The 12340-nt window shown below is 47.5% G+C and overlaps 1 protein-coding gene across 8 annotated transcripts in view; it reads right to left on the reverse strand.

Moving 5' to 3' along the window:
- Positions 1-12340, reverse strand: part of LOC100119433 (nucleolysin TIAR) — a 404341-nt gene that overhangs the window by 31391 nt on the left and 360610 nt on the right. The gene's annotated exons all lie outside the window — the stretch shown is intronic.

Raw genomic sequence — 12340 nt, forward strand, 5'->3', positions numbered from 1 at the left:
AGCAGCGTCGCTAAATTTGTGAAATTAACGTTGTAGTGCTCGTGTATAATTGCTTTATTGAGTTGCTCTCCGACGCTTTTCTTTGATATCTCTGGAGGGTATGCGAAAGCTCGTTTTCTGCTTTCGATTAACGATACGAGCTTGTCCTGCCTAATAAACATTTATGGAAAAATTGTTTTTATAAGAAACTGTCTGACCTTGACTGTACATTACGCAGAACAGACTTTCTCCCTGAAGCTTCCTAAATATTCCCGCACGTACGTGCAGCTCTATCTTTCGCTGGAAAACTTAATTACACCGAGCCAGCCCATCCCCTTATTTCTCATCCTCCGCGTTTAATTTTTATCCTTATCTCGCCGCGCTCTCTGCCTCAAGCTAACCCACTTTTGCACACCTTCGTTTTTTTCTCCATCTTTCTCGATTCAATTACCGCGAAATTACAACAATTTCATGCAAAGCAGCGGCGGCGGGCGAAATACCTCTACACGAAATTCCGAGGGACGACGACGACGACGACAAGAGAGAAAGGGGTTAGAGCCGAATCGGGGACGAGAGGGTAGTTAGTTCCTTCTGGCAGCGTCCAGCCGATCGACCGTTTTCTCGAGAGCAGGATATACGCTATAGGCTCGGAAAAATCTGCCAACTCGGGGCCTGCGCAACACATGCAAATGAGGCAGCGCCGTTTAATGGAGCGATAAAGCGGCTGTTTCGCGAATTAAATTAACGCTCGCGCGCGAGGTGACGGATATAAAAACGAATTTGTTCGCGGTAAAATCGATGTTATACTTTATTTTTCCAAGCTTTTAGTAGACGTCTCGATTAGATCGTAATTACATACGACCCTGAATATAAGCCACGAGCAATTATAATACACGTGGAAATAAAAGGAATATATCCGTAGCGAGCACAATGCGGACGGCCGCCGCGCTCTCACAAAAGATATCGGTCTAAATGCGCTGCTGGCGGGTATTTTTTTCCATTACCGCATTCATAATCATCCCCGGCCGGACATCGAACTTTGCCAGGTTCCGATCGTTACGAGCCAATGCCTTCCGGCGATTTGGCCGATCTCGTTTTTTTCTCTCTCCTTATAAACGCTAAAGTCGATCACATGCTTTTATCGGGGAATAATGTGGCCACGTCGAAAATGGATTTAAGCGACGAGGCGAAATCGATTCGCATAGGACCTTTTTTTACGATCGAATCGCTGTGACTGTCTCGTAACAAACGCGTTCGATAATAATCCGTTCACCCGTGCGCCGATCAAAAAATGGAACGTCAGCGATAAAACCCGGCAAACTCGTCATCGACTAAATACGACGAGCTATATAGTGAGAATAATAATGAAAATCCTTTCAGCGCGCTCAGAGCTCTTGCCCCCTGGAGAAAAATATTAAAATCTCCATATAAAAATCCCATTTTAACCTGCCAGGAAAGCAACTCTCGAATACCGCAAAACTCCGACGCCTAGCATTCAGAAGATAAGGAGAAGTAGCAGTGCGACGTGGAGGAGAAAAAAAATAACACTCATCCTCGGCGCGAAGCTTTTTCGCAATTTCGCCGCCTCGAATGGCTTCCTCAAATCGCGCCTGCATGCATGCACGTACACGGGGAAAAGAGGCACGTTCGACAGGGCGCGCAATCGCTCTGGAAGAGAGAGAGAGAGAGAGAGAGAGAGAGAGAGAGAGAGCTAGTGAGAGAGAGAAGTGGGTCTAGGGGGGGGGGACAAACGAGCGTCGATTTGCTTCGAGAGCTCACCCCCGGAAAGTTGGCGGCTGCTGCAGAGGGACGGAATGAGCAGCGGCAGGAGAGAGAGAGAGAGTAAATGAGAGAGGAAGTGAGGGAGGAGAAGAGAGAGAGAGAGAGCTTTTTCGAAAATCCAATTCGTTTGGATACGGGCATCTTTTGTTGTTTTGAAATGGGCACTGCGGCGCGCCGAGCTTTGTTTGAGTGAAATTATCACCCTCGATGAAGGGAAAATTGCAAGGATCGATTTTTTTTTTTGAGGGGAGATTCGGGCCGAGAGGGATTTTGATTATCGGCAGGTTCTTTTGTTTTCACCATCTGATTGAATTTTTCATCGATTTCTGGAAAAATGTATATATTTCGCATACTCACGGTGGACTAATTCCCAACTCTTCACGTCGTAATTTTTCGAGGCCCCGGAATCTTTCGCTTTTTCCCACCGGCTGCTGCAGGCGATAGAGATCGTTTCCCGATAGCGAAACTAGTTTGATTACGCCACTGACACTCGAGAGCTCGAGGATAGATGTGCGTATGAGGCAGGGATCGAAGAGAAGGCTGTTGTTTACGGATTTTTCGAATATAAAGATCTCAAGGACCCTAGCTCAATTTGTACTTGCACAAAAATACGCATCCTGAGAAGTGAACGGAAAAAAAATGTTACAAAACCCGTAATCGAAATCTTAATGCAGTCCCTCGACTCGCAAGCTTTCGGCTCCTCTCTATTATTTGGCCGGCACAGAAACGGGAGCTCGGCCGTATCGTATCTCAAGATCGTATCGGTCGCCTTTTTTCTCTCTCCCTCGCACGTACGCTCAGCAGCCACCGAAAATTTGATTATGCAGAGTAGACGCGGCACCGCCGAAAATTCATTTGCCGGAAAATACGCTAATCGAGTGATACGCGGACTCTCTCTCCTTTCATGCGGATTAATGGGGCCTCGGTGCGGTTTGGTTTCGGAAGGGAGAGAGAAAAAAAGCCGCTCGTTATATTGCCAATTCGCTAAGATCATTTTGGGAGAGAATGGCTGGAGCCAAGCCAGGTATTTCCATCTCGCGGAGCTTGCAAGCTTCTCTTTACGAGAGGCGAACCGCCGTGAGCTCTATATTTTGCGCCTAACTTTTTTCTCTCTCTCTCTCTCTCTCTCTCCCTGCTGTGCACTTGCGCCGGATTTCGGCTGCGAGAGAAGCGATGTTTCGCGCTACTGTCGGCCCGGCCGAGGTTTTTCTCTCTTCTTCTTCGTTGTATTTCAGGTGAGATATTAAATTTTCCCGCCCGGAGTTTTATCCTCCTACTGCTTTATTAGAGCTTTGTTTATTTATCGTCCACAGCGATACCCGAGTTTTTAATTCTTTTAAACTATTCTATTCTGTATTTAAGCTCAGAATTCGAAGCTCCGAATCAAATGCCCCCTCCTATTATCCAACCCGGCTTAAATCGCCACTTCCGTGGCTCAATTTACGCAGAGCGGCGTCGGCTATCTTAACGCCACCAAATAAGCAATATCTCAATTTACAAATGGACTGGCTAGTGGACCTCCCCTGATGTCGGCCACCGACAAAGCAATTCAATTATGCAATCGGACATGCAAACAAGCCGCTTGCAGCGCGGCCGAGCGACAATCAGCGAATCGCTTTAATCCCTACCGGCGGCTACGTCGCTATACCGATGATCTGTAATTAGTGTGCCTATTTAATTAATTAACCATTATCGCAATTCGATTCGAGGCACCGCCGCACTGCGCGCGTCGAGGAGGTATTTTAATTGGGAGGGGAGGTAGATTGGCTCGTGCGCGATGAGGTTTCGGTCTCTCTCTTTTTTTTCTCTCTGTACCTCTGATGGCTCTCACTTGTGGTTATTCGGGAACGAGGGAATCGAGTGTATATACGAGTCAGACGAACAAATGAAAATCTCGTCTTCTTGTCGAGATAACCAATGGTTAAGAAATCATCGTTTTTTTAGCGGGAGAAAAAAAGGACGAGCTCTCAGACGTTGCATATTTCATCTCCAGGAGGGCTTCTACTTTTAGGTTTTCTCTCTCGAGTTCAATAAGGCGCCGCGGTTTGTTTAAAGTCTGAAATCTCTTCGGTCTTCTTGCTTTAATGCGATAACGCGCTTAAAAACTGTGTCAATCCAAGTCACTTCCCGCACACTCTGTTAAATTACCGATACCGACGAGAGCATCGTCGATTATTCCTCCGGCTAATCATCGGCTCTTTCATTTCGTTGTATGAATTCAAAAAGTTCGCCCTCGATTCTCCTTCCCCTCATTAGCTCCTGCACTCAATGGAGCTAATAAACCTAGAGAATAATATTTATCGTTTTACTATTTTTTCTTCTTCGGCGACGATTTTACGAGAAACCTCAAAAAGGGAGGGAAGCCTCCGCTTCTTTTCGTAAGAGCTTAGAAAAAAGGCTTCTAAAAAAAGAGGAACTAGACCAAGGATGCCCAAAAAGCTCAGCTGCAGCAGCGAGTCCTAAACCCCCGGCAGTATACACCTTTCCCTGGGTTAAGAGAGCGCAAGCTCTAGAAAGAGAAGGAGAAGAAAGACAACGACGGAGAATCTTGAGGGATTACGAGGACGCTCTGCTTGCGTTGATAATAACGGCAAAATGAAAGTCGCCAGGGGGCAGGAGAAAGAAGAAGACTAGCGCGCGGATGACTCGCCATTTTCACATTTCCACTGGGACGAGCCGCGGGGATTTTTCCCGCAAGGAAGGGAGATGGTCAAAGATTGCGAGGCGTCGCGCGAGCGCAAGATGGATGACTGCTGGATTGCAAATACGAGGAGCCGTGTTTATTGTCGAAAGCGCTTCCTCGTCTTCCATTTTTTTGTGAATTTATTGAATACGCACCGGCTTTTGGGGGATGTTTCCTCGCGCGAAAGGATGATTTTTCTCTTTTCGTATACGGTACACCGGGAAGTGCGAAGAATATGTTCCAAGTGAAGCGTATTAATCATAACAAATGAAGGTTCGAAGTGACTTAACGAAAGTTAGCCGGAGCTTCATTTGTCATAAGGGAAGTAGAGTATTGATGTCGCCCCGAAGTATGAAAACAACGTTATTTTTGTTTCGCTCCGAAAATATCGTATTTTTCGGTAACACGCCAAGTGCGCTAATCCTATGTGCTCGCGCTTAACGCAGCGTACATATTTAAAAGTGATAATACCACGTGTGCGGGTCAGAAAAAGAATCACATATCAGTTCGACCATTCGGGCATCGTAAATTTAGCATGAGACCGCAGCTGCTAAGAAGACCGGGCTTAAAATTTGGCGGCGTCCCTTTTTTGGATTATCCCCGCATAATCTTCGCTAATTATCGTTTGTTGCAACTAATGGCCGCATCGATTATCTCGGAAGGAAGATGTGTGTTGAAAGTTTTCATTTTCATCCCTTAGTTTTTCTTCATTGTTACGGCATCGATCTTGATAAGAAGACACAAGAGATGTCCTATTTCATTTGATGTCGGCACAGCCTCTACTGTATATAAAGCGACGCGCGTTTGTTTGAAAACACATGAGCTTTTGATGTACTTAATCCTATAGGGAATTCCTCCCGCATTGTTTCATACGTGTGTTTCTCTCTTTCACGAGATCGATACTCTCTCTCTCTCTCTCTCTCTCTCTCTCTCTTTCTCCTTTGGGCGTTTCGGTTTGAATAAAAGAAATCGCGTTCCATAATGTAAATAGGACGTGCGCCGTTACAATGGGTTTTTCATTATGCAATTGTTTCAGCGAAAGCAAAAGAGCAAGAGAGAGAGAGAGAGAGAGAGAGAGAGAGAGAGAGAGAGAGAGAGACCTTTAAAAGAAAACGCAAGTAACTGCCGAAATATGTCCGTCAAAATCAATCCCGTCGCGGAACAAAAGAATCGCCCAGTAATTCTCGCGTCGAGAATCGAATTCCTAATCGCTTCTCGAAAGATACACGTCCTTCGTGTTGTCGGTAATCGAAAGCTCACAAAAAGCTACACAGAAGCTCGTCGAATTCCGAAATTCGCGAGAGCAGCTTCAGCGTGGATCGAGCGAAACGAGAGCTCGAAGAGAGAAAGACAGCCAAAGAGAGGAAATGCTGCTACAGAGAGTACAGTAAAAGGTGCTAAGGGCCTCACTGGATATCGGGCGGGAGAGATCAATTGTAAATAACGAAGTGCCCAATTTTCTTCAATTTGCGCTTCGCCGAGTGAGCGAAAAGGCTTAGCGCAGGATGACTCTGTACCGGCTGCTCCTGCTTTGCTGGGAAAGAAACGATTTAGTCAAAGGATTTGCAGTCTAGTCGTGAATTATTCATCGGATGATTAAAAATTGCAAAATTCTTTTTTACAACTACGCTTCTCGATTAAAAATGTAATTCGCCGCATCCAATTAAATCGTCCCAACTACGAGCAACCTCTGCAACGAAACGTTTTAAATAATGCAGCCCCGAGCGCAGAGAGCGATCAGATTAAAGCTTGCCAATCAGCGAAAGCTCGCCCTTCCCGCATCCAAATGAAGAAAGCCAGCTCAAAGGGTCGATCCCGAAGCTCGGCAGCAAAAACCGAAGACAACTTCGCCACAAAGCAGCAGCAGCAGCGATCCGCCTGGGGCTTGGTTTCGCGGTCGCGAAGCATGCATCGAGCGCTTCGCGGTCGCGCACTTTTCCGGAGCTTGCGGCTCCCGATCAAACGCCAGAGACAATGCAATGATCCTTTGCACACAAAGATCAGAAGCTCGATCGTGGTGCTGTACACAGGGACGAGAGCTTGGGTTAATGTATGAGTTGGTAATCGGGGTTCAATTATGCTCAGCTCCCCTTTGCTGCGGAGCATATTTTTCTCGTATCGGAAATTCCGCGCGATATAGTTCCGAAGAGAGAATTTCCAGAGAATATAACCGCACTAAGAGGCGAACGGACGCGATATAGAAAAGACAAAATACGGGATATACGAGCGGAGAAAAGGGTCAAAGCCTCTGCCGAGAGAAAGAGAGAAAACTCGCGGCGAATGAAACGTCAACAGACTGCGCGCGACTGTGTACTAGCCGAGCAGCGAACATTTCACTTAGAGACCGAAGCGAAAGCCCTTGGGCGTTTTCATAGGCAGCGGAAAAAGGGGACGGGGGGTTGAGTGAGCGAGCCAGTCAATTTCTCTTGTTGCTCGTTTCTCGATGGACGCGCTACTTTTGATTGGCTCTCCATATCACAACATCCCGAAGCAGCATCTCTCTCTCTTTCTCTTTCCGGCGATTGTGCGCGAATGCGAGAGAGAGAGGGAAAGCTCTATGGTCCGGTTTCCCCTTATGCATATCATAATATTTCAATTCCAGCGCGTGTTTTCATTTCTCTCCTTCGCCCGGCCGCCGCATTGTTTATAGTTTTATTCGGCAGATCGGTTTTCGGAGATGTACTCGCAACCGAGAATATCCCAGTGAAATCGGCTAATGCAATTGCTAGGTTTGACGGATCAAAAGCAAAGCTTCTGAATATTTGTCATCGAACAGAACGAGTACAGTATCGAGATCGACTTGTCGCCGGAATCGAAGGTAATTCGATCTCAGTATATTATACTAAACGATCAGTCGCTAAAAGCGGTCGTTTCGGAAAATCGAATCTCCAAGCCCCATTTCGGAGTGGCTCCATTCCAAAATTGGAATTTCCATGTAACCATCCATCCCGCCAAGTTATTACCAGCAGCTGCACATCAAAGCGGTCGTAATACACAAAGCATCGCTCTCTCAATACACGACCCTCTGACTTACAAGATTCAGCAGCCGTGAAGGAAAAACAAACACAGCAGCTCCATTCTTTGCTGCAACCGCGTGTGTATCCCTATATCCGTTATTTTCCATTCATTTTCCCTCTCTCAGGACTACCACAGACACACATGCACAGGTGTACACGTCGCGAGACGGAGAACAGCCCGAAGCAGCATGCATAGTAAATTGGTCAGAATTGGCCTCTACAATGGGAAATTGATATCCCCTTAGGAGACAGCCGTAGGATATCGTTTAAAGCATTACCGTTCGCTTTGTGGACGGCCAAGAGAGGAACGGACACAGGACGAAACACCGCAGCAGCGCGAGAATTCCAGCTCTATCAACTCCGAAATTATCCGAAGAATTACACGGGGCAATATTTGGCGCACTTTGTGCCGCATCACACAGTGTCTCTCAACTTGTATTTATAAGGGCTACGGTTACGAACGTCTCGAAACGCTATCGCCGCGCGGAGGGAGTACACGAGGATTGTATTTCAATAACTTTTTACCCATATCCACTCCGTTGGGAGCTAGAGGACGTTCAAGGGAGAAGTTTTCAAAGTAACCGTATATACAATCGATACTCTACGCGAGACAGGGCATATATCCAGAACGATGTACTCGCTGAATGGATCTCGAAAATAAATAAACTCATCAATAACCTAACAAGCTTGCGCGCGCAAGCTCTCTCACTCTCTCACGCTTTGATCTCCATTAAATGAAAAAAAGTCCGAGAGAGAGCTTTTACTTCACACCCTGGCGACTATCAATAAATCAGCGACATCAAAGCTCGGGCTTGCGCGTCACGCTTACACACGCCGAAAATCCAATCGATGAAAAGCCAAAAGCGCGCGCGCTCGCGATACATCATTGCGAAATAGAAAAGCGACGCGCCCGGGCCGAATTTGGCCATTAAAAGGCGACGAGCTAGCTGCTGCTCCGTGTGTATGTATCCATCAATCGTTCAATTTTTCAGGCGACCCCGCGGCGGCAAGCGCCGTCTCTGTGAATTTTTCAGCCCAACCTTTGCGACGACGTACATACTCACCCCGCAGGTCACGTCTTTTTGTCAGCTCCACTTACATGTATTACGCCCTACTGTGTGTAGCCGAATCGAATTCCTGCGTCCCAAGGGACGCTGCTATACCCTCCTTTTACCGCACATACGTGTGCGGCTAAGCTTTTTCTTTGAGGTGACGATTTTTTTCAGCTGTTTTAAATACGTTATTCAACAAAACCATCCCTCGTCGTACGAGAAAAAAACTCGGGGCGCAATAAGAGTCGTCAAGTTACATCCGCGGAATCGACTTCGGCGGCACTGGGCTTTATCGAGTGTGTAAAATCGGAATCGTGATAAGCGCCGGCGGAAACGGTCAGCTGGCGGCGCGATAAGGAGGAGAAGTCGGGAGAGAGAACTCGGAGAAGAAAGCGAGAGAAATCGGCCTCTATCGCAAGCGACCATTTCTACTGCTACGAGCGATTCGTATCGAGGGGGATCCACCTTGTTCACATGGGTCAGTGAGTTTCGACGCGCTTTTGGCCGCGGAGAGTCGAAGAGTCGCGTAACTCCTTCGAGGGACGGATTGGAAGTTTGCGAAGATCTATCTACCAGTGTGTCAAGTGCGATGGAGAGAGAACTTGCTAACGCTGGGGGTTGCGTTCTATATTTGAAAGTGATAATTGTAAGCTCAAAACCTCGAGTTAATCGAGTAATCCCACTAATTTTCCAGTTGTTCCCCGAGCCTTTTTCCATGCAAAAGGAGCAAAAGCACAGCTTGCGAAACACACAGAGCGACAGTCGCAAGCTCTCTCTCTCTCTCTCTCTCTCTCTCTCGCGAGCCGATGTAGTGTAACCTTGCCTGTAAGAGGAAAATAGTACGTGTGTGCTGCTACATATAGCTCGCGAGCGAGCAAGCAAGCAAGAGTGAGTGGAAGAGAGAGAGAAAGAGATTAAGCGCGTCGAGCTACACACAGAACGCGAGCGAAAGTAGCGAGAGCGAGAGCGAAGTGCAAGCTCAGAGCGGGTTTCAGCAAAAGGCGAGTGAGCAATTTAGAGCGACACGACTCCACACTTAGCTTGACTTAAGCTTCGTTTAAGGCAAGCTGTTAGCGTGTATGTAGCTACGTTTGAGGTGCGTAAACTTCTTTTCAAAGCCGTCCTAATGAAAAAGCAATTCTTCGCTCGCGCGATGAATCGTCGAGTCGAAATACTCGAGCCCATCATTCCGGCAAATCAAACCAATAACTCGCTGTGCCCCCGTCAATACAGTATAGAGTGGAAACAATCGCGGAACTATCTTTCGCTTCATTAAAAGCTCCAGTCGAGTTTTCAGACAAATTTCGCGTATTTATAATCCCCTAATTGCTTCGCGACGCGGAGCGTCAAAGCAGAGAGAGAGAGAGAGAGAGAGAGAGAGAGAGAGAGAGAGAGAGAGAGAGAGAGAGAGAGAGAGAGAGAGAGAGGAAGGAGAATCGATGCGGAGGCAAGGTCGACGAATTGCGGCGGAGAAATCGCTCAGTCTTGGAATCGATGCCTCGGCGAAGTATAGCGAACTTCGATGAAGAGAGCCGGCTTTTGAGCGAGCGCTCGACTGCGAGAAACCGTCTGAGTGTTTTCCTCGTGCGTTGATGAATTTTTCCTCTTAACGGCACAGCCCTTCGAAGTTTCCTTGGAAGTACATAAACAATCATCGCGAAAACCATCGGCTAATTTACCTAACGAGAGAATTTATATCAGCGAGCGAGATAAACTTCCACTCGTGCAAACAACCGGCCTAACGAACCACAGTCTAACCAGCAACCAACCGAGAGTTCAAACTTCGCATGTTCTCCAGCAATATACATAGCGTACTTCACGCGTGTGCAAAGCCGGCCATCGTGAAGTTTAGCCGTCGCAGCAGAAAATCGAGCAACCCTGCCGTACGTCGCCGAAGGAACACGTCGCTCGCACGTGTCTCTCTCTCTCTCTCTCTCTCTCTCTCTCTCTCTCTCTCTCTCTCTCTCTCTTGGGGTGACGTAATCGTTATTTTGGATACCTCCCCTCGGCCGGAAATTCATTGCCGCATCCGAAATTCGTATACGTACACGGCTGCTGCTGCTGCTGGCCGGCGTAATTGATGACTGCTGAGTTTGTCCCAACGGCCGGACGTTTGAGGAATCACTCGCCGGCGCGAGAGAGAGAATTGGACTGAGAGAATAGGTCTAACCTCTTTTCGAGAGGTAATTTAGGCAAGAATTTCAGAACGATTTGTCGCGCGGCTGCTGGCTCTTTTTTTCTCAGCCTTCGAAACGGGTGTTTTATCTCTGCGACGTGTCGCGCACGAAAAAAATAACGTAGCTGGGCCAGGTCACACACATTTACAGAGCTACTGGATAAAGCTCCATCTGACCGCGGGAGAGCTTGCGTCACGCCGAGAGTCATTAAAAGAAATTACGTTTTAACAAAAAGTAACGCGCGACAACTGGACAGTAAAAAAAAGAAAAATAATAATTCCCTGCGCTACATCCCACGACGACGGCGTAAAACGGACAGCACGTGCACACGCATAAGGTCGTAGGGAACTAAAACAAAAGTTAGTTATTAAACAGGCGTAAATCATCGTACAGAGCGCCGCGCGAACACACCCTTGAAAAGCAGCTCCTCGTCCTCGGGGGATGGCTCGCGAGTATAAACCTAAATCTCGCGCGCGATCTTAATCTCTCTCTCTCTCTCTCTCTCTCTCTCTCTCTCTCTCTCAGCCGCAAAAATAACGCGGAGAACGTCCTTTTTACGGATTATCGCGCGAGTAGTCGCAATTCTCGGGGAAGCAATTTTCAAAATGAAATCCAACAAATTTGGCACGAAAGCCAAGGCGAGCTTGCGAGCGAGCGGAGGACGTAAAATTTCGCGGGGAAGAGGGTGAAGATTGCGTCGTAACTCCCCGTGGCTTTACACTCGAGACCCCTTCTCCCGCGCACAGCCGAAGAGCGAGAAATGGAGAGATAGAGACGCGAGAGTGTGTGTGTGTACGTGGCGCTAAAAGTAGTCATCAAAGGCGTAAGGAGACTACGTCACGTAAGCGCAGTTTCGCGGATCGAGTTACCACGAGCTCGGGGCTCCATTTCACCTGCCTGTTTTTGCAAAGGCTGATGCTTCTTTTTTTCGTGGCTGAGCTGATGCGCGGTATGAATTTTTTTGACAAGAATACTCCGACTGTATATAGCCTATCTCTGTGTGCAAGTCGTGCATTCGTGTTTGATAAAATTCTCAACGGTGCATAAATCCAAACATTACGTATTCCAACTGTTAGGGCACACAGCCCCGCAATTTCAAACATATCCTTCTCTTAGCGCGATAATTTGAGTAAAAGGCAAGTTTCCAGTTATGCATGTGCAGCCGTGTTTCAGCACAAATCCAAATTTGCTTAGGACACACGTACAGTTACAATTTGTTGCTTCGCAAAGTGCGCTCTACGCGCCAATTCAGTTTGACGCGAAGTGCAAACCGGTAAATAATACAGCCGGTCGTTAATAAATTGTCCGCAAAGTTTTCAAAGCTCCCCCTTGTTACGAGCCTCGGATTAGCCGCTTATAACGTATGCTAATTTCGCGAATAAACTCGTAGTGTGCTTCAACCGTTGAAACATTGCAACGTCAAAGTTTAATCCAACTACAGTAGCATCCGAAATAATTTCGTCAAGGCCGAATCTCGCCGTCGTGAGAGAGCGACAGGCCGACTTTTGAAAATTCAAGATATCGACCGCTCCATAATCGAGCGGCCAGCCTGGCGACATTTCTTCCCAGGCGACACACGTGCCGGCTGCGCGAGTGTGTGCGTATTCCCACGGGAGAGCTAAAGCTTGCGCGGCGGGTGGGCGAATGAGA

The sequence above is a fragment of the Nasonia vitripennis genome, chromosome 4 (genome assembly GCF_009193385.2).
Source record: "Nasonia vitripennis strain AsymCx chromosome 4, Nvit_psr_1.1, whole genome shotgun sequence".
Lineage (NCBI taxonomy): Eukaryota > Metazoa > Arthropoda > Insecta > Hymenoptera > Pteromalidae > Nasonia > Nasonia vitripennis.